The sequence below is a fragment of the Symphalangus syndactylus genome, chromosome 16 (genome assembly GCF_028878055.3).
Source record: "Symphalangus syndactylus isolate Jambi chromosome 16, NHGRI_mSymSyn1-v2.1_pri, whole genome shotgun sequence".
NCBI lineage: Eukaryota > Metazoa > Chordata > Mammalia > Primates > Hylobatidae > Symphalangus > Symphalangus syndactylus.
Window position 1 is genome coordinate 48,550,445 of NC_072438.2, and position 19,617 is coordinate 48,570,061.

At 40.1% G+C, this 19,617-nt stretch overlaps 1 pseudogene; it reads right to left on the reverse strand.

The window, feature by feature from the left end:
• LOC134732737 (high mobility group protein B1-like) overlaps positions 1-6,156 on the reverse strand; it is a 45,602-nt pseudogene extending 39,446 nt beyond the window's left edge.
• Positions 6,157-19,617: the final 13,461 nt, after the last annotated feature.

Consider the following 19,617-nt stretch of genomic DNA (forward strand, 5'->3'; position numbering starts at 1 on the left):
GAAAAATAATAGGAGATTCTCATTATGACACATGACTTGGAGAAGGGGATTTACTGAGTGAACACTTTAAAAGCGTGTATTTTTTAATTACCAGATAATTTTTATGCAGTTTATTTCTACTCAGTGCAAGGTATCAGAAGAGGAATGGTGGTTGTAAAATTTCAGAATAATGTTTCTTTAGTTAAACACTCAACTTCTGCTATGTAGCTCCCTGAGGCCAGAGATAATGCCCTATTTATCATTGCATCTCAAGGACCTCACACATAAAAGGCTTTCAATACATGTCTATCAAAGTAATGAGTACAAGAATGCTAAATCCATGCCAACCAAATGGTCATGCCTTGGAAATCACTTAAGTTAAAGCAGTTTCCAAAATAAGATGAAAGTTGAATCCAACTTTTTTAGTTTAAAAACTTCAGTTCTCCATGTTCATCTTAACTGTTATATATATTGTTGGGTACCAGATCCTGACTATACCTATGCTGGATGGTAGGAAAACATAAGAGAAAAATGATAGGAAAATATCTCTGTGTGCCATGGAAATATGCTTTGTCTAGCAGTATAACTAGCCAATGGACTAGCAGCATTGTCAAATGTCTTGGGCTATTGCACTAGGTTTTTGGTTTATACAATAATATTAATCTCTATAGTAGTGATAGAAGATTATTTCAGCAGCCAGGATAGATTGCAATGGAGAAGGCTGGGCACAGTGGCTCACACCTGTAATCCCAGAATTTTGGGAGGCTGAGGCAGGCAGATTACCTGAGGCCAGGAGTTCGAGACCAGCCTGGTCAACATGGTGAAACCCCATCTCTACTAAAAATACAAAAATTAGCTGGGCGTGGTGGCATGCACCTGTAATCCCAGCTACTTGGGAGGCTGAGGCAGGAGAATTGTTTGAGCCCAGGAGGCAGAGGTTGCAGTGAGCCGAGACCAGGCCACTGCACTCCAGCCTGGGTGACAGAGTGAGATTCCATCTCAAAAAAATAAAAATAAAAAACAATGGAGAAAGTCCCAAAGCACTGGCTTCATGCTCTCAGGCTGGCTGAGAGGCAGTGAGAGACTCCAACTTCTGCAAGTCAGCCTCAACCACGTGCCAGATCAAGAATGGTGCTGTGTCTTCCAGCAAATGACAGACGAGCACAATTCCAGGAATTTCTTTTTCGGCAGATTTGTAATAAGCTCCACAATTGGTGTTCTATAGCAAGACATATTTTTAGATTCAACTTTCAACTCTGGTCACCCAGAGCTGGGGCTCTGGACATTGTCCTCTGCATCCTCTTTCCCCGGGATTGCTCAAATTGCAGAGGAGGGGGTCATGACCCCTATAGGGTCACAGAGAGCAAAACAGCCAAGCATCAAGTGGAGTTTCCTTGAAGCTGCTGGGAAGGGAAATTGTCTTCTGTCAGTGGCCTCATTGCCATCAAAACTGCTTTCCCCATTGCCACTCCATCTATCAGTCATGACAGCTGCTTCTGGTTTAAAACATACTGAGTGCCAGGCACCATCTAGGTGCTTTACTTTCCAGTTCTTGCTCACATTTTTCACATCGTGCACACAGGAAATGATGCTATTTGTGCACCCAGTACACAACCAAGGCTGCTTGTGGCAGGAGGCCACTGGCTGAGGATCTGGAAAGCCCCAAGCCTCACCCTGTTGCTCTGTGGGCTGAGAAATATACTATCACAACACATAGATAATCTATCTGTGACACGCCATTGGAAAACTGCTTTATAGGGATTATCTCACTTAATAAATGCAAATGTGTGGGTTATGTGACTCATATTTATAAATGAGTCACAGAAAGGCTAAGCACCTTGCCTGTGGTCACATAGCTAGTTAGGAATCCAAACTGTAGTGTAGACTGTAATGGATGTTTCAGTCTGTATTTGGATGCTACCTGTAGCATACCCACTAAGATTCCATTGTCTAAAGCAAATTATATGTATTACTTGCTCACAAGTGTTAATATTTATTCTTTTCCCACCCTTGCAATGCTTACCTGTAAGATGGAAAAAAACTTCCACTGACTTTGAGAGTTACTACAGCATAAGCTGACCTATACACCAGGTCTATCTGCCTCCCCTGTCGAGGTACTTTCCATTTTGCTGTATTGCCTTTCATCTCTAGCCCTTCAAGGAGTTCTACCCATCTGCCTGTTTTCCTGGTATTTTAATTTTTCATATTCGTGGTAAAAATAGTAGAACTTCTCTTTTCTTTTACCTGTAAAAGAAAGATGAAAATACTTCCATCTTACAGGTAAGCATTGCAAGGGTGAGAAAGGAATAAATACTTGTGAACAAATAATACATATAATTTGCTTTAGTCAATGGAATGTTAGTGGGTAAGCTACAGGTAACATCCAAATACAGGCCCTAAATGCACCGACATGATATTGCTTGACTTCGTGAGCTCCCACCATCTGCAGCGAGAATGTGCCTTAGATAGAGGTACCAGAATGAAGATCTGTGCAGCAAAAGTGAAGAAAGTGAAAAGTGCTTGCAGAGCCAAGCAAAGCTACAGCCAACTCACAGATCTGGGAGTAAGAAGTATTGTTGTAAACCATTGACTTTGAGAGTTATTACAGCATAAGCTGACTAATACACTAGGTCCGTCTGTCTCCCCCGTCCTGGTACTTTCCATTTTGCTATATTCCCTCTCATCCCCAGTCCTTCAAGGAGATCTACCCATCAGTCTGTTTTCCTGGTATTTTAATTTTTTATGCTAATGATAAAAATAGTTGAAGTTTTCTTTCTGTCTTTTTTGATTTTTTTAATAAAAAAATTGTATTTACTTAGAAGCATTCAGAATATCAACAAAAAAGCTGCAACTGTTTTTTCAATTACAAAATGGTATTCGGTTAACAGAACAATAGTTTTCTACAAGCTGCATCAGAGACAGCTGAAGATGAAAAAAACGACCATCCCCATATATAACTAATTTGTGCTGTGGACCAACAAGAACCTGCTTTAAATTTCCGTGGCAATTTACAACCCCCATACTGTACTGGGAAAGGTTAGTGGCTATTGAAAATGCCACCAGCTCAGGACTATCTAAAGACACATTTAGTAGTGTGTTAACTATACAAAAAACATACACTGTACAGTTTAAAAACAAATCTGACACAGCCTTACTTTTCTGTTTCTTTTTTCTTTAAAAGGTGTGAGTTGTGTACAGGGGGATTAAATGCTTTATAGACAAGAAAAAAAACTGCACTAGAACCAACTTAGTCACCGTTGTGTTCTTCTTCATCTTTACCTCCTCGTTTTCTTCCTACTCCTCCTCCTCTTCACCTTCCTCCTCTTCCTTCTTTTTCTTGCTTTTTTCAGCCTTGACGGCTCCCTTTTTTACTGCATCAGGCTTTCCTATAGCAATACAGCAATACCCTTTCCTATTTTTCCTTCATTCAGCTTCACAGCCTTCTTTTCTTTTCTTTTTTTTTTTTTTTTTTTTCGAGACTGAGTCTTGCTCTGTTGCCCAGGCTGGAGTGCAGTGGCGCGATCTTGGCTCACTGCAAGCTCCGCCTCCCAGGTTCAAGCGATTCTCCTGCCTCAGCCTCCCAAGTAGCTGGGATTATAGGCACCTGCCACCACGCCTGGCTAATTTTTGTATTTTTGGTAGAGACGGAGTTTCACCATGTTGGCCACCTGCCTCAGCCTCCCAAAGTGCTGGGATTACAGGTATGAGCTACCGCGCCCAGCCACACAGCCTTCTTTTCATAAGGCTGCTTGTCATCTGCAGCAGTGTTATTCCACATCTCTCCCAGTTTCTTCACAACATCACAGTGTATAGGCTGGGATGTTCTCCTTTATTTTTTGGGCAATACTCAGAACAGAACAAGAAAAAGGCCAAATGAGGCCTCTTGGGTGCACTGGGATCCTTGAACTTCTTTTTTGTCTTCCCTTTAGGAGGGATACAGGTTTTCTTAATTTTTTCTTTCTTTTTTTTTTGTTTGTTTGCTTTTTGGTTCATAATAAGTTTTTTTTTCTTTTTTTAAAAAAAAACTTTTAAGTTCAGGGATACAGGTGCAGGTTTGTTATATAGGTGAACCTGTGTCATGGATATTTGTTGCACAAATTAAAATCTCAACATCACTGATCATTAGAGAAATGCATATCAAAACCACAGTGAGATACCATCTCACAACAGTCGGAATAGCTATTAATAAAAAGTCAAAAAATAGACTGGACATGGTGGCTCATGCCTGTAATCCCAGCACTTTGGGAGGCCGAGGTGGGCAGATCACTTGAGGTCAGGAGTTTGAGACTGGCCTGGCCAAGATGGTGAAACTGTGTCTCTAGTAAAAACATAAAAATTAACTGGGCATGGTAGTGGGAGCCTGTAATACCAGCTACTCCAGAGGCTGAGGCAGGAGAATGGCTTGAACCTGGGAGATGAAGGTTGCAGTGAGCCAAGATCAAGCCACTGCACTCCAGCCTGGGTGCCAAGAGAGAGACTCTGTCTCAAAAAAAAGGAAAAAAGTAAAAAAATAATAGTTGCTGGCAAGGTTGCAGAGAAAAAGGAATGCTTGCACACTGTTGGTGGAAGTGTAAATTCATTCAACCATTGTGGAAAGCAGTGTGATGATTCCTCAAAGACCTAAAACAGAAACACCATTTGACCCAGCAATCTCATTACTGAGTATATACCCAAAGGAATATAAATTATTCTGTCATAAAGACACGTGCACGTTTGTGTTCATCAAAGCACTCTTCACAATAGCCAAGACAGGAAATCAACCTAAATGTCCATCAATGGTAGAGTGGATAAAGAAAAGGTGGTACATACACACCATGGAATACTATGCAGCCATAAAAAAGAATGAGATCATGTTCTTTGCAGGAAGATGGATAGATATCGGTTTTCATTTCTCTTTCATAATGGCCTTGTCTGCTTTTGCCATGTCTTCAACTTTTCCTTTCTTTTTAGAAGACATGTTCTTTCACCTCTCTGAGCATGTCTTAGAAAATTCTGAGAAGCTGACTGAAGCATCTGGGTGCTTCACCTTGGGCTCCTCCCGACAAGTTTGCACAGGGAGAGCATATTATGACATTTTTACTCTTAGCTCCTTAGCATCTATTTGGCCCATGTTTAGTTATTTTTCCTCAGCGAAGCACAGAGTCCCCAGTGCCCATCCAGTTCTCACTTGCCCCAATGCTGTCTTTATGGAGCTCAATGTACTGCAATGGCTCTTGTCCTTTTTTTTGTTATGATACAAGGCCCTCAGAAGATCCCAACATGAAACTAATAAGAATCATCCCCTGCAATCGAACAATAATGTATACACTTTCCAGAACCCATTCACCGTGTTAGCATAGATAGGACATTCCTTCCACAAGATTCCTGCCACAAGATTACTCAATGCCTGTTTACAGAATGGAATAATCGATCAATATTCACTTTGCTTAGGAGAAAACAAAAGACTCAGAGATTAATGATGATAACCATGGTGATCTTTAGGTTTGTTGTTTAGCCATGGGCCCAGGTCTGTGCTAAATGGTGCCATTTAATCCCTGCAACTATCCTGAGAGGGAGGTGTTCCAGAGACCACTAGTTGTGCCCCAATAACCATTCTCCCTGTCTTGCTTTAGTAACAGAAACCTAGAATTAGACACACACTACCAGTAAACACTACATTTCCCATGCTCCTTTGCAGTTAGGTGTGGCCATGTGGCTAAGGTGGATTTGAATACTTCCAAGCCATGCCCTTAAAGGAAAAGCAGTGTGCCTTTTCTTTTCCCTTTCCTTCTTTCCTCTGTCTGGAATCAGATATTATGGCAGTAACTGAAACTGCCGTTTTAACATGAGAGGGAAGCCGAATAGTGCAGAGGATGAATAAAAAACAATATAGAAGCTAGGTTCCTGACACTGGAATCACTACACTAGCCCTGGACCACCTACCTAATTTTTACATGAAAGAGAACTAAAACTGTATCTTTTTATGTCACTCTAGTTTGAGGTCTCTTTCTCTTTCTCTCTCTTTTAACAGCAACCTAATTTTATCCTAACTAACGCCATAGGTATTACCACCTTTTTCAGACGGGGAAGTCGAAGTTCGGATTGCTTAACTTACCAGAAGTTCTCACAATGGGTAGGCAGGAGAGTCAGGACTTGGATCATGGTCTGATTGATGCCCCAAACCTGTGTCTTCCCCATTGTGCTCACCAGCCTCCAAGGTCAGGCCTTAAACCAGCTGCTCAATTTTCTCCTGCCTCCATTGCTAAGGTTTCAATTACAAACGTCGTGTTACAGAACATAACATTCTCTTTCCCATGAGGAAGATCTGGTAGATCTGAAGAAGATTCAGATCATGCCAGAGATCTTCAGAAAAATAGTCAACAACTTCCACAGCCAGGATGTTGCAAGAGAATGAATCAAACAGTCTACATCACATGCAGACTAAAGTGAGGTGAGGGCCCCCAGGGATCTTTTGGATGTTCAGTAAGAAAATATTAGAACTTCTACTTGTGTTCACACTTTTAGGCTTAAAAGTCAAAAATCTAACTTGAGTAACCTGAAAAATATGGATTGATATTGTTGCATTCAGTCCCTCTGTCAGAGATTCATGTGTCCAAAAGTTCTCTCCCAAGGAAAGGGCAGGGGCATCTGCAGCCGTCTTCACATGATTGTTTGCTGGAGGCATATTGAAACAGTGCAATTTACATTGGGCCCCAGTTTAATAGGTTAAGAATTATGTTTTGTAGGGCCGGGCACAGTGGCTCACATCTGCAACCCCAGCATTTTTTCAGGCTGAGGCTGGCAGATCACTTGAGCCCAGGAGTTTGAGACCAGCCTGGGCAACATGGCAAAACCCCATCTCTACAAAAAATAAAAAATTAATTGGGTATAGTGGCATGCTCCTGTAATCCCAGCAACTCAGGATGCTGAGGCAGTAAGATTGAATGAGCCCAGGAGGATGATGCTGCAGTGAGCCATGACTGAGCCATTTTACTCCAGCCTGTGTGACTGAGTGAGACCCTGTCTCAAAAATAAAATAAAATAAAAAATAAGAATTGTGTTTTACAGTTTTAACTCAACTAGCAAAGTAGAAATGTTACTTAAGAGGAGAAACCACAAATGAATATCATATTAATAAAGTGATGTGGTTTGGGGTTGTGTCCCCACCCAAATCTCATGTCGAATTGTAATCCCCAGTGTTGGAAGAGGGGCTTGGTGGGAGGTGATTGGATCATGGGGGCAGATTTCTCCCTTGTTGTTCTCATGATAGTGAGTGAGTTCTCATGAGATCTGGTTGTTTAAAAGTGTGTAGCACCTCCCCCTTCTTTCTCTTCCTCCTGCTCTGGCCATATAAGAAGTGCCTGCTTCCCCTTCACTTTCTGCCATGATTGTCAAGTTCCCTGAGGCCTTTCCAGCCATGCTTCCTGTACAGCCTGCAAAACCACAAGCAAATTAAACCTCTTTTTAAATAAATTACCCTGTTTGTGCATTTCTTTATAGCAGTTCCAGAACAGACTAATACATGAAGCAAGTACAATTTGAAGATGGTAGAATTCAGCCAGGAGCGGTGGTTCACGCCTGTAATCCCAGCACTTTGGGAGGCTGAGGGGCACAGATGACCTGAGGTCAGGAGTTCAAGAGCAGCCTAACATGGTGAAACCCCATCTCTACTAAAAAATACAAAAGTTAGCCAGGCGTGGTGGCAGGCGCCTATAATCCCAGCTAATTGGGAGGCTGAGGCAGGGAGAATTGCTTGAACCAGGAGGTGGAAGTTTCAGTGAGCCGAGATTGTGCCACTGCACTCCAGCCTGGGCAACAGAGCAAGACTCTGTCCCAGGAAAAAAGAAATAAAGAAAAGAAAGAAAAGAAAAAGGTAGAATTTACCCTTCTACTCCTAGAAAGGCTTTTCAGCTACAATATGAAGTTTTTTAAAAAGGATGATCTAATCATATGTGACTTAAGTCAGCCAAACAATTTTGAAATTATCCAGAAATTATCCTAATTGAAATATGAATTAACATACACTGTCATTAACAATGAAATGCACCCTAGCTATATGTTTAGCCTTGACGTATTGGCTACTGATAGTATGAAGCTATCACAATTAGGAATAACTTTTATACTATATTTAATTTCCTTTATTTCATCCTGTTAAAATGTCTACTTTTCTGTATATATTATAATTTAATGTTATATAAGGATACTAGTGTATAGTATAAAAGTATGTATACTTATATATGTGAACATTAAGTATAGATAGTTTATAGGTAAATATATGCTTATTTTGAGGGTACCTGCTCAAAAATATTTTACCGGTAAAACGACACAGTCCAAAATAATATTCTACCATCTGAATGATATGGCTATCACTTTGCCTAGCTAAGGGCGCAAGCATGTCCGGCCCTACTCATCATAGTCTGGTGTATAGCGCTTGCTGTGCAGCTCAATATGAAGAGGGCAGCATAACACATGAGCTCTCAACTTTTGGTCTTGAAGGACAAATTTATTTCTATAGGCTGCATTTTTTTCTCAGTGCAATAAACTGTTAAATCATGGAATCAAATTATTTCACATCAGACCAGAACATACTGGATAAACTGAACTGGATTAAAATAAAATGTCTGAACGATAGGGTATCGTGTATGTGGAAAGTGTCAAACTAAGATTCTGTCATTTTTATGTGCAAACAAGTATTGCCAAACATCTTTGCCTCATGCATTATTGCCATTTAATGAGTGTCTACAATGTGAGGGATTTTTGTCCACATTCCAGTTAATCCTTGCAACGATAACAATACTAATAAACACGCACATCTTTGTGTCAAGCACTGTTCTGAATACTATGCATGTATTCTCACATTAACTCTCTGAAGTATATGTTATCCCCATCTTACAGATGAAGAAAGCTGAAGTGCAAGGAATTTAGGTATTTTACCCCAGCCAGGTCACGGCAAAGCCAGGATTCAATTCTAGGTAGTCTCACCCCAACTTCATGCTTTTAACTACAATGTTTTACCACTAACAACCTAGCAAGGTCGATATTATTAGTTCCATTTTATAGATGAGAAAAATTGAGGCACTGGGTGGTAAAACTCAGGCTAACTGAATCCAAAGTCTCGACCCTTTCCACCACACTCTGATGCCTTCCTAGTGTCAGTATTGTAGTGATTGGCCCAGTTCCTGGAGAATGTGGGGGAGGACAAAACTTTATCTTATTAGCAAGCCCGTTCTTCCTAAAGATATTCTGAATAGGAGAAACATTGGCTCTGCCATATTTTTATTTGCTTTTCTTGAATAATTCATTAGTATTCTCTTCAATCTGCAGTTTCTCTTTTAAGCCACATTTCGATTTTGTGAGGGTTGTTTCGTTAAATACACATTAATGGCATATAATTCAAATTCAAGTCATATAATGAATCAAATGTGATAGATATTTATTTCACACTCAGGAAAAGATTGGTCAGCAGCTCTCCTCCAAGTGGTAACTCAGGACCCAGAATCCCTCCACCTGTGGCTCTGCCATCTTTAACATAAGGCTTATGAGGATACAGTGCTGCCAAATGCGGCCAAAGAGCAAGAGGCTGGAGGATCCTGGGTGGGAGATGTTCATGGGCCAGGCTTGGAAGTGGTACATATCACTTCCACTAATGCTCCATCAACCAGAACACTTGTGACCACACCTCACTGTAAAGGAGGCTGAGAAAGAGATCCTAGGTATGTGTCGAGGAAGAAGAAACAGGCTCAGTGGACAGCCAGCCACAATGTGTCTGCCATGGTGATCTCTACCAAAACACGGAAGAAACTTTAAATAATCTATATTCTAACTACAAATCTTATTTAATCCTAAATCAAGGCCTCCCAAAAGACCTCTACTAAGCAACACAAAATTTATCATACATAATATTGTATCTTGTTACTTTAAAATTAACAAAATTGCCTTTCCTTTTTAATGGTTTATAATTCTTATTTTTGAGGTAATTCAAGCCAGTTTTTTCTACAATGAGATGAAATTGCACAATTAGAGAATTTTAGTTTTGAAGGAAACTGATTTCTCATGTTGTAAGTGAAATAGTGGAAACAGAGGCTAGGAGGCTTGGTCAAGTTCACGTGGCTGCTCACCGAGGCTTCTCTACAGAGCGATCACAGTTTTCAGCATAAGCTTTAACTTCCTCCAGTAAAATGTCCTCACATCTAAATATAATTTGAACTTTTGGAAAGATGCTCTTTTTTTTTCTTTTTCCTTCTCATTGGGAAAATTACTTTTACTCTTTGCCCTTTGAGATACGCCAAACATCTAAAATAAAAAGAACGTAAGAATTCCTTGTACCCATACATCAATCCTGTCACCCAGGCCAGAGTGTAGTTGCATGATCTTAGCTCACTGTAATCTCGAACTCCTGGTCTCGAGCAATTTTCCCACCTCAGGACTTCAGACACATACCACCATACCCAGCTAATTTTTTAAACTTTTTGTTCTTGACTGCACTCTCAGTCTGGACATTGTTGGTGTATAGAAATGCTACTGATTTTTGTACATTTTGTATCCTGGAACTTTACTAAAGTTGGTGATTAGTTCTAGTTTTGGCAGGGTCTTTAGGATTTTCTAGGTATAGAATCAAATCACCAGCTTCATTGCTGTGCTATTCACAATAGCAAAGACGTGAACTCAACCCAGGTGCCCATCAATGGTAGATTGGATAAAGAAAATGTGGTACCTATACACCATGGAATACTATGCAGCCATAAGACATAATGAAATCATGTCCTTTGCAGCAACATGGGTGGAGCTGGAGGCCATCATCCTAAGCAAATTAACACAGGAACAGAAAACCAAATATCACATGTTCTCACAAGTGGGAGCTAGATATTGAGCACACATGGTCATAAATATGGGAACTGTAGACACTGAAGACTATTGAAGGGTGGAGTGAAGGAGGATAGGCTAAAAAAAACTACCTATTGGGTACTACGTTCTCAGCTGGGTGATGGGATCTGTACCCCAAACCTCAACATTACACAATATTCCCATGTAACGAACCTGCACATGTAGCCCTTATATCTAAAATAAAAGTTGAAGTTAAAAAAAAAAATTTTTGGTAGAGACAGGTCTCACTATGCTACCCAAGCTGGTGTTGAACTCCTGACCCCAAGCAATCCTCCCACCTCCCAAAATGCTGGGATTACAGGTGTGAGCCACCACAATTGGCCACCTTTAAACTGAGGAACAATTTGAGCCTCCTTCACTTTTCCTATGGCTTTTGGGGAATAATCTGTTTAACTCACATTTTTTAGAGTAAGGCAATTATATTTCTAAAAGTATATATCCATTATTTCCTGTGATTTTTAAATTTAAAAAACTGGTCAACTAATAATTGTGTGTTTAAAAAAATTAAGTTCCAGGCCGGGCGCGGTGGCTCAAGCCTGTAATCCCAGCACTTTGGGAGGCCGAGGCAGGCGGATCATGAGGCCAGGAGATCGAGACCATCCTGGCTAACACGGTGAAACCCTGTCTCTACTAAAATACAAAAAAATTAGCCGGGCATGGTGGCGGATGCCTGTAGTCCCAGCTACTCAGGAAGCTGAGGCAGGAGAATGGTGTCAACCCAGGAGGCGGAGCTTGCAGTGAGCCGAGATAGCGCCACTGCACTCCAGCCTGGGCGACAGAGCAAGACTCCGTCTCAAAGAAAAAAAAAAAATTAAGTTCCAAATGTATGGTTTCTACCAATATTTACTGAGAACTTACTATGTGCCAAGTACTGTGCTAGATGCTGGAAATTCAATGTCAAGCCAAACAAAATCCACTTTCATTAAGTGAAATGTGACAAACCACTTACTCTGATCACTCTTCCCACTAGAAAGATTTTTAAATGATGTAAAAGGTGTTTTTCCTTCTTAGAAAGGTAAAATGTATATTCAGAGAAATGCAAATATCTTGTGTTTATCTTGATGAATTGGTTTTTTTTTTGTTTTTTTTTTTGTTTTTTTGAGACGGAGTCTCGCTCTGTCGCCCAGGCTGGAGTGCAGTGGTGCGATCTCGGCTCACTGCAAGCTCCGCCTCCCGGATTTGCGCCATTCTCCTGCCTCAGCCTCCCGAGTAGCTGGGACTACAGGTGCCCGCCACCGCGCCTGGCTAATTTTGTATTTTTAGTAGAGATGGGGTTTCACCGTGTTAGCCAGGATGGTCTCGATCTCCTGACCTCGTGATCCGCCCGCCTCAGCCTCCCAAAGTGCTGGGATTACAAGCGTGAGCCACCGCGCCCGGCCATCTTGATGAATTTTTGCAAACTGGACAGATTTGCGTAACCGGCACCCAGACTAAGACAGAACATGTCTCAGCAGATATATGTTTTAAAAAAAGAAAGAACAAATTGTCCGCACCACAAACGCCTCCCTTGAGTTTCATTTCAGTTACTAATCCTCCAAGAGTAATCACTACGCTGACTTCCAACAGCATAGATTTTGAATGTTATGTAAATGAAATGGCTAAGTATGTTCTCTTTTGTGTCTGGGTTCTTTATTTATGCTTGTGGAATACATTCATGTTATTACATGTAATTGTACTTTGTTCATTCCCAATCTCGGTATAGTGGTGTATACGTAATGTAAACATGCCATAATTAAGCCATTCTGTTGATGGGTATTTGTATAGTTTCTACTTTTAAGGCTACTATGAATAAAGCTGCTTTGAACATTCTTATAAGTGTCTTTTGGAGAATTTGTATATATGTTTCTGTTGGTCACACACCCAAGAATGAAATTGTTGCATCATAGGTGTGCATAGAGTTAGCCTTAGTATATACTGCCAAACAGTTTTCCAAAGCGGTTGTACCAATTTACATCGCCATCCAACTATCTGTGAGAGTTCTTTTATAAAGTATTTTTTTAAACTTTGTAAATGCATCAAGAAGTAAGTAAAATAAGTAAGAAATATCCACAGGGCAAAAATTAAATAAAGCGGAAATGCAGAAAAGTATGTAGGGCACTGAAGTCAATTACCATCAGGAAGTATTTGCTGAGCCCACATGATTTGGGACTTGGGATTTCATGGCCTTAAGGGACATGGAGGATGAGAGACAAAGTGTTCGGGTGAAAGTGAAGTGGAAATAAACCCATTCTCCAAGAGGATGGCAAGAAAACTTCCTTTCTTGAACCTTGGCATTGAGTAGAGGAGCACAGGGAGAAACCTCTCCTTCACCACCTCTACCAGAGATTGCAGTTGAAAGCTGGCCTTCAAAATGGTTTGTATTCCATTCACTGAAAGATAACTGAAAAGAAAAAAAAAAGAGCTCATAGTTCAAATTCTTATCACCTTACAGATCTGAAAAACCTCAAGCCTAGAATTTAAAGTAGTTCTGAATGGGTGGTTCACCCAAAGAACCTGGGGAAAAAAACCCTTCAAGCCAGACTTCAAATAAATTCCCAAGTAATTACCCAAAGAATAAGAGTTCTTGGTCAAAAATCACAGAACACACAAAAAACCAAGACACCACAAGCAACAGTTATCAGAAATAGTAGACAGCAGCATTGGAATTACCACACAAAACTGACTATACATAGTATCACTGGAGCTTCCACAGCAAATAATTTCTATTTCTGTCACTTAAGACCACGTCATTTTGTGATTTTCTGGTACTTGGAGTGAGAGTAAAGCTCACTAAGTGATTTTCTATTTCCTTGGCAAAAATTATTCTATTCAGGGCCGGGCGCGGTGGCTCACGCTTGTAATCCCAGCACTTCGGGAGGCCGAGGCGGGCGGATCACGAGGTCAGGAGATCGAGACCACGGTGAAACCCCGTCTCTACCAAAAATACAAAAAATTAGCCGGGCGTGGTGGCGGGCGCCTGTAGTCCCAGCTACTCGGAGAGGCTGAGGCAGGAGAATGGCGTGAACCCAGGAGGCGGAGCTTGCAGTGAGCCGAGATCGCGCCACTGCACTCCAGCCTGGGTGACAGAGCAAGACTCCGTCTCAAAAAAAAAAAAAAAAAAAAATTATTCTATTCAGATGTTTTCCAATTTCAGACCTTTAGGTACCTCCTTAATGATTACTTCCATCTCATGATATACTATGCTAGTATTTACTCAGTATTTCATTTAAATTGATTTATTTTTAGAAAATGTATATTCCTACTTTAGCCGAGCCCTAAGTGATAATATCTCAGAACCATGATGTACAAGTTGTGCTTCAAATACAATCTAAACACTCAATGACTAACATTTCAAATATTTGTCCAGGTATTATGCAAAATAATCTTAAACACTACCAGGGTTACATGAACTATACCTGACAAAACTAACCTAGAGGTAGGTGGTGTGTGCCTGTAGTCTCAGCTACTCAGGAGGCTGAGGTGGGAGGATTGCTTAAGCCCAGGAGTTCCCTAGGCAACATAGGGAGACCCTATTTTCTTTTAAGAAAAAGAAAAACTAGCTTGGAGTAGAACAACTGGAATAGGTGCATTTCTTTTGGGGGAAAGAAACAGGCAAGGACAAGGTGCAGGCTGAGGGGAGACACAGTAGAAATAGTGTAGATACATGTGGAAAAGGGGAAGATGAATGGCAAAAAAGCAAAGAGCAGGGAAATACCGAAGATGAACTTCCCTAATTTACAGCTGTGCCTCGGAATTGACCCAAGTTCACTGATTGTCACAGATGAAGGCTACCTTAGGAGTCTTCACGTTCAGCAGTGATCAACTGCATTCACACTGCCACACTGTTCGCAGCTGATGCTGTCAGGCTGACACACCCCCATTCCCAGGGCACTGGCTCTAACAAACAATTATGTCTCCTCCACTCAAGAAAGAGTCTTCAAGAGCACACAAATGAAATTTTTTTCTAGGTTATTTTAAGATAAAATTTAAATTCATAAATTTCTATGCTTTGTACATTTCAAATTACTTTCAATACATTTTACAACTTAAGACAGAATCTATTCCAGTCACCCTATTTTACAGAAGAAAAAATCAACCCAAGAGAGCTGATTTTTCTGATCTTCCTCTTATGCTCTGCCATGAGGTCCTATGTCCTCTTTTCTCAATTAGAGGTTAAAACATGATGGATTTGGTCTTTCAGCCAGTTGTCACATTTTCTTAGGTAATAATTTTTCAAATAATGAACGAATTCTACCAATAATGAAAATCTGCCTGATAGAAACCAGGTTTTTCTGGCCTAAATAGGTCCCTCAGAGTAAGAAAGCCTCCATTTGACTCAAGAAGAGTCACTTATGGAGGACATGTTCAAGCCCATTTGGCCTTTGGGTCTTATCTCTAATGCAGCATTGCCACTCTGACACTTGGAGAGATGCTGGTCTGATTTTGCAACCTAAGGTTCTCTGACTACTGAAAGAGGTCAAAATGGGAGATAGCCTCAGAATACAACCAGGCTGGTTTCCCATTCTACCAGTCCTTCATGTGGGCAGATCCAGACTGGTAAGTTAGGTACTTCTCCACAGTGGCTTGGAAAAGCCCACATGAAGTAGAAGGGAAAGTTAGGGGCTACACTTGAGGGAGAAGAGAATGGAACCCAATTGTTCCTTTCTCCCTCCCATGACTGTCTTCTCTTCTTTGCAGAAAGGAACATAGCACAGACCATTCAATAATGGCTTTCACCATAAAAAAGAACGGGGACATGTCCTTTGCAGCGACATGGATGAAGCTGAAGGTCATTACCCTAAATGAACTAAAGCAGGAACACGTCAGCTTTAGTTTAGGAACATGTCTGCTTTTCCAAGGGCCTACACCGATAGGAACGTGTCTGTTCCTGCTTTAGTTCGTTTAAACCAAACACCATATGTTCTCAGTTATAAGCGGGAGCTAAACATTGAGTATACATGGACACAAAAAAAGGAATGGCAGACACCAGGGCCCACTTGAGGGTGGAGGGTTGGGGGAGGGTAAAGATCGAAAAACTACCTATTGGGTACCTGAGTGACAAAATAATGTGGACACCAAACCCCTGAGACACACACAATTTATCTATAGAACAAACCTGCACATGTACCCCTGAAACTAAAATACAAGTTAAATAAATAAATAATGGAAAATAATGGCTTTCACAAGGGCGCCTAAGTTCCACAACACCAGAGGGCACTATTCCCAAGGTATTTTATGAAAACGGCCCTCAAGAGCACAATTTCGTAGCATATTGTATGGCTGGGGTCCCTGAAGTTCTGCAGCGTAACAACCTCTAAATTATTGGCAGGGGTTGGGGAAGAGGGATGAGAGTTTTTAAATGAAAGATGGAATGCCTCTACCTTGGGAAAATTGCCTACCGAAGAAGGCTTTAGTTTTTCTTCTTAACAGCAACAAAAGTCTTGCTCTATCTAAGGGATGAGTTAGCCCTTCTACAGTGTAGACACATAATTAAAGAGCTCAGCTTACAAGCTTGAAGTAGTTATGCTCTTCCCCAGCATCAGAAGCCAAAACTCTACTGCCAGAGGCACCCAGCCATATGAAGCCTCCCACAAGTCTCCATCCTTGCTTAAAACTACCTTTATGATAATCCACAGGAGCCTCTTGCTTCAATCATAAATTATACATTTCTAGGAATGCTGCTTTTCTCTTCATTGACTACCACTTCCAGGAAAGAAGGGTTTTTTTTTCTTTTACTGTACTCAGTGGAAGTCTTTCTGCTGACATAGTCCATAATTAAAAATCAAAGTAATAAAGTGACATTCTCAAATTTGAATACTGGATACAAAAGCTTAATTGCCAGTCCCTCTTGCCAAACAGCACAGTGGCTCCAACATTAAGTCACAGAGACTTTCACGAGAGTGATTTGATAGAACTTTAAAAGGGCACACGTTTAATTTTATTAGAACAAGTTTTAGAACCTTAAGACAAGCTGCAAATACTGAATTACAATTTTTTTCACATTTTATTTATTGGGAAGTTATTTAACAACTGTAACTGATATCCAAGTGGATCTATAACTGTTCAAGGGCCTACACCAATAGGGAATGTCACTGAAGTTGTCTAGGCTTAAGGTGCCTGTTTCTAGGAGGACATATGAAAGTGAAGATGCTGCAGAACCATTGAGCACCCCAAGTGACCAGTGCACACCCAATGTCTGACTTCATAAGAGACATCAATTATTTATACTAATGAATTATGACTCTTCACAGAACGAAGTTGCCTCAAGTCAGCTTACTTTACATCATTTCCCCTTTCCCACGTATTAATTCAATTAAGTAGGAAAAAAAGTAACATTCCACACATTCAATTGTTTTCCCCTTGACTTCCAATATTTCCAAAAACTGGAAGGAATAAATACCACCTATTGCATCAGAACAACTGTCCATCATAAATTACATTTTGTTAAGTCCTTGTAACATTTTTTCCCTAGGATACTACTGATAGAATATATAATGGAATTTTGAATATAGATGATTTAGCCACATACGTTGTTTAAATTGATTTTAAGAAAGAATTGGGGTTGTTACATATGCTCCATTAGAACACAGCAAAACGTCCAATGAAATCATAATTATTTATCAAGTGTGATGTATTTTTAGTAACTTATTTTCACGTAGAAAAACAGATTTTGGGCCAGGTGTGGTGGCTCACACCTGTAATCCCAGCACTTTGGGAGGCTGAGTCAGAGGATCCCTTGAGCCCAGGAGTTTGAGGCCAGCCTGCAACACAGTGAGACACTGTCTCTACCAAAAAAAAAAAAGTTTTTAAAAAAATTAGCCATGGATGGTGGTGTGCACCTGCAGTCCTAGCTCCACTGGGAGGCTGAGGCCATAGAATCACTTGAACCTGGATGTTTGAGGTTACAGTGAGCTATGACTTTGCCACTGCACTCCAGCCTGGATGGCAGAGTGAGACACTGTCTCAAAAAAAAAAAAAAAAGAAAGAAAAAAGAAGAAAGATTTAGTTGTGCTCCTTTTGTATTTCTTTAACTGCAATACTGGGAAAGTGTTTTTATTGAACCATGTGGTACAGTGGTTCGAATTGTTTTTATTTCAAGCACAGAATCTGTATTAAAAATAACACAGTTTCCTGTCCTTCTTTCTGTATTTTCTCCTAGCGCAAGGGAAAAAACACGTTCTCTAATATATTTTCTGGGCACACTCTCTTTGTAATATTTCCTTTGTAAAGGTCCTGTTCATATTTGTATCTTATTACTTTTCTTATACTGGATTTATTGATAGTTTCTAACAAAAATATGATTTCAGTATATTTACTGAACAAAATTCAATATAACAGACCCCAATTCAATTTTTTTCATCAAAATGGAGAACAATAAAGAAGCTAAAGTCCTCAGTTTAGACACATAGCATCAAAAAAACTTATATTGTTTAAAGAAATAACTCAATAAGGGGGAAGTGATAGATATTACTTAAAGAACAACATTAGCTTTGTTTATTTATCTATGTTTCTAATATTCCTGCCTCTATGTTTGTCAGTGACAAACATTTTTGGTGCTCCTTGGTTATTGAATCTCACATAATGCAGTCATTTTCTAAAAATAGAAAAATATTGTTATTATGCATTGCAAGATACCCATGGTTCGTATTTACTGTTAATTGTCATTTCATGTATTCAAATTTAATTTAAGAGAATTTAAAAAAAACTTACTGAGTCTGTTTCCCAGATTATTTTGCTATTGTGCCAGTATTTGTTATAAATTAATCACGTTTATGCTTTTCCATGTTTACAAAGAGTGTGTATTCTGAATTTCTAATATCCTGCTCTTGAAGACTGATTACAGAGGGCTTTCTTCATTGACCGTTAGGTAAAGGGTTGAAAAATAACTTTGGTTTACGATAGATTTTTAGTTTAATGGATGGGTGTATTCATTATTTACCTGTTCTCAGTCTCTTGTGTACCGCCTAGTGATGATTATAGTTGTTTTAAAGATGATCCTTATTTATGGTCTATTGCATCATCCTGAGATTTAGTAATGATTTTAGATTTTCCACCTAAATTACAGGGCACTTTCCACTGAAAATGGTAAACAATATTACAAACTAAAAAAAAGAAGTAATCTGATTTCTGGGAAGAGGGAGCCCAGTGAAAGATGTGTGCTTTTATAAGGATGGACAATGGAAAGCAAAATAATAACTCCTAACTTTGATTGTTCAAATATATTCTGCAATACAGAGAGCTGCATGCAGGCTGGAGCAGGCATGGGGCAGGAAGGTTAAGTAGAAGAGAAGGCACAATACTTCAGATTGGCAGTAGACTGCAGCAAGAATAATCTAATCAAAATGAAATTAAATTATCTAGTCCCAGGGCAGGCTCCTGGGACTGCTGCATTGAATGCTAGCAGAGCTCCTCCTAGACATTTTTCCCCAGTCAAACTCACATGATGAATGCAGATGAAATTTGAAATATGAAAATCTGAAATAATTTATGGAAGTTGTCAGAAATTTGGCTTGCTTGTGGTGTAATTTCCTCTGAGACGAGGCAGGCCGGCTCACTGCTGCAAGACTTGGAGCGGCTGCTGGCCTTCCAGTGGATGGATCAACCCCTTTAAAATGCTCTTCCAGACAAATTACAGCTCATTACACACAGCCTTGCACCATGCCATTATGTCAGAGGAAATCTTTTTTCATTTGCACAAATTTGCTTGGAATTCTCATATTTATTTGAGCATCCATTATCGAATCTGAACATTGAATTATCCACAATTATTTTCTGGGTACGCGGATGTTTGTGTAT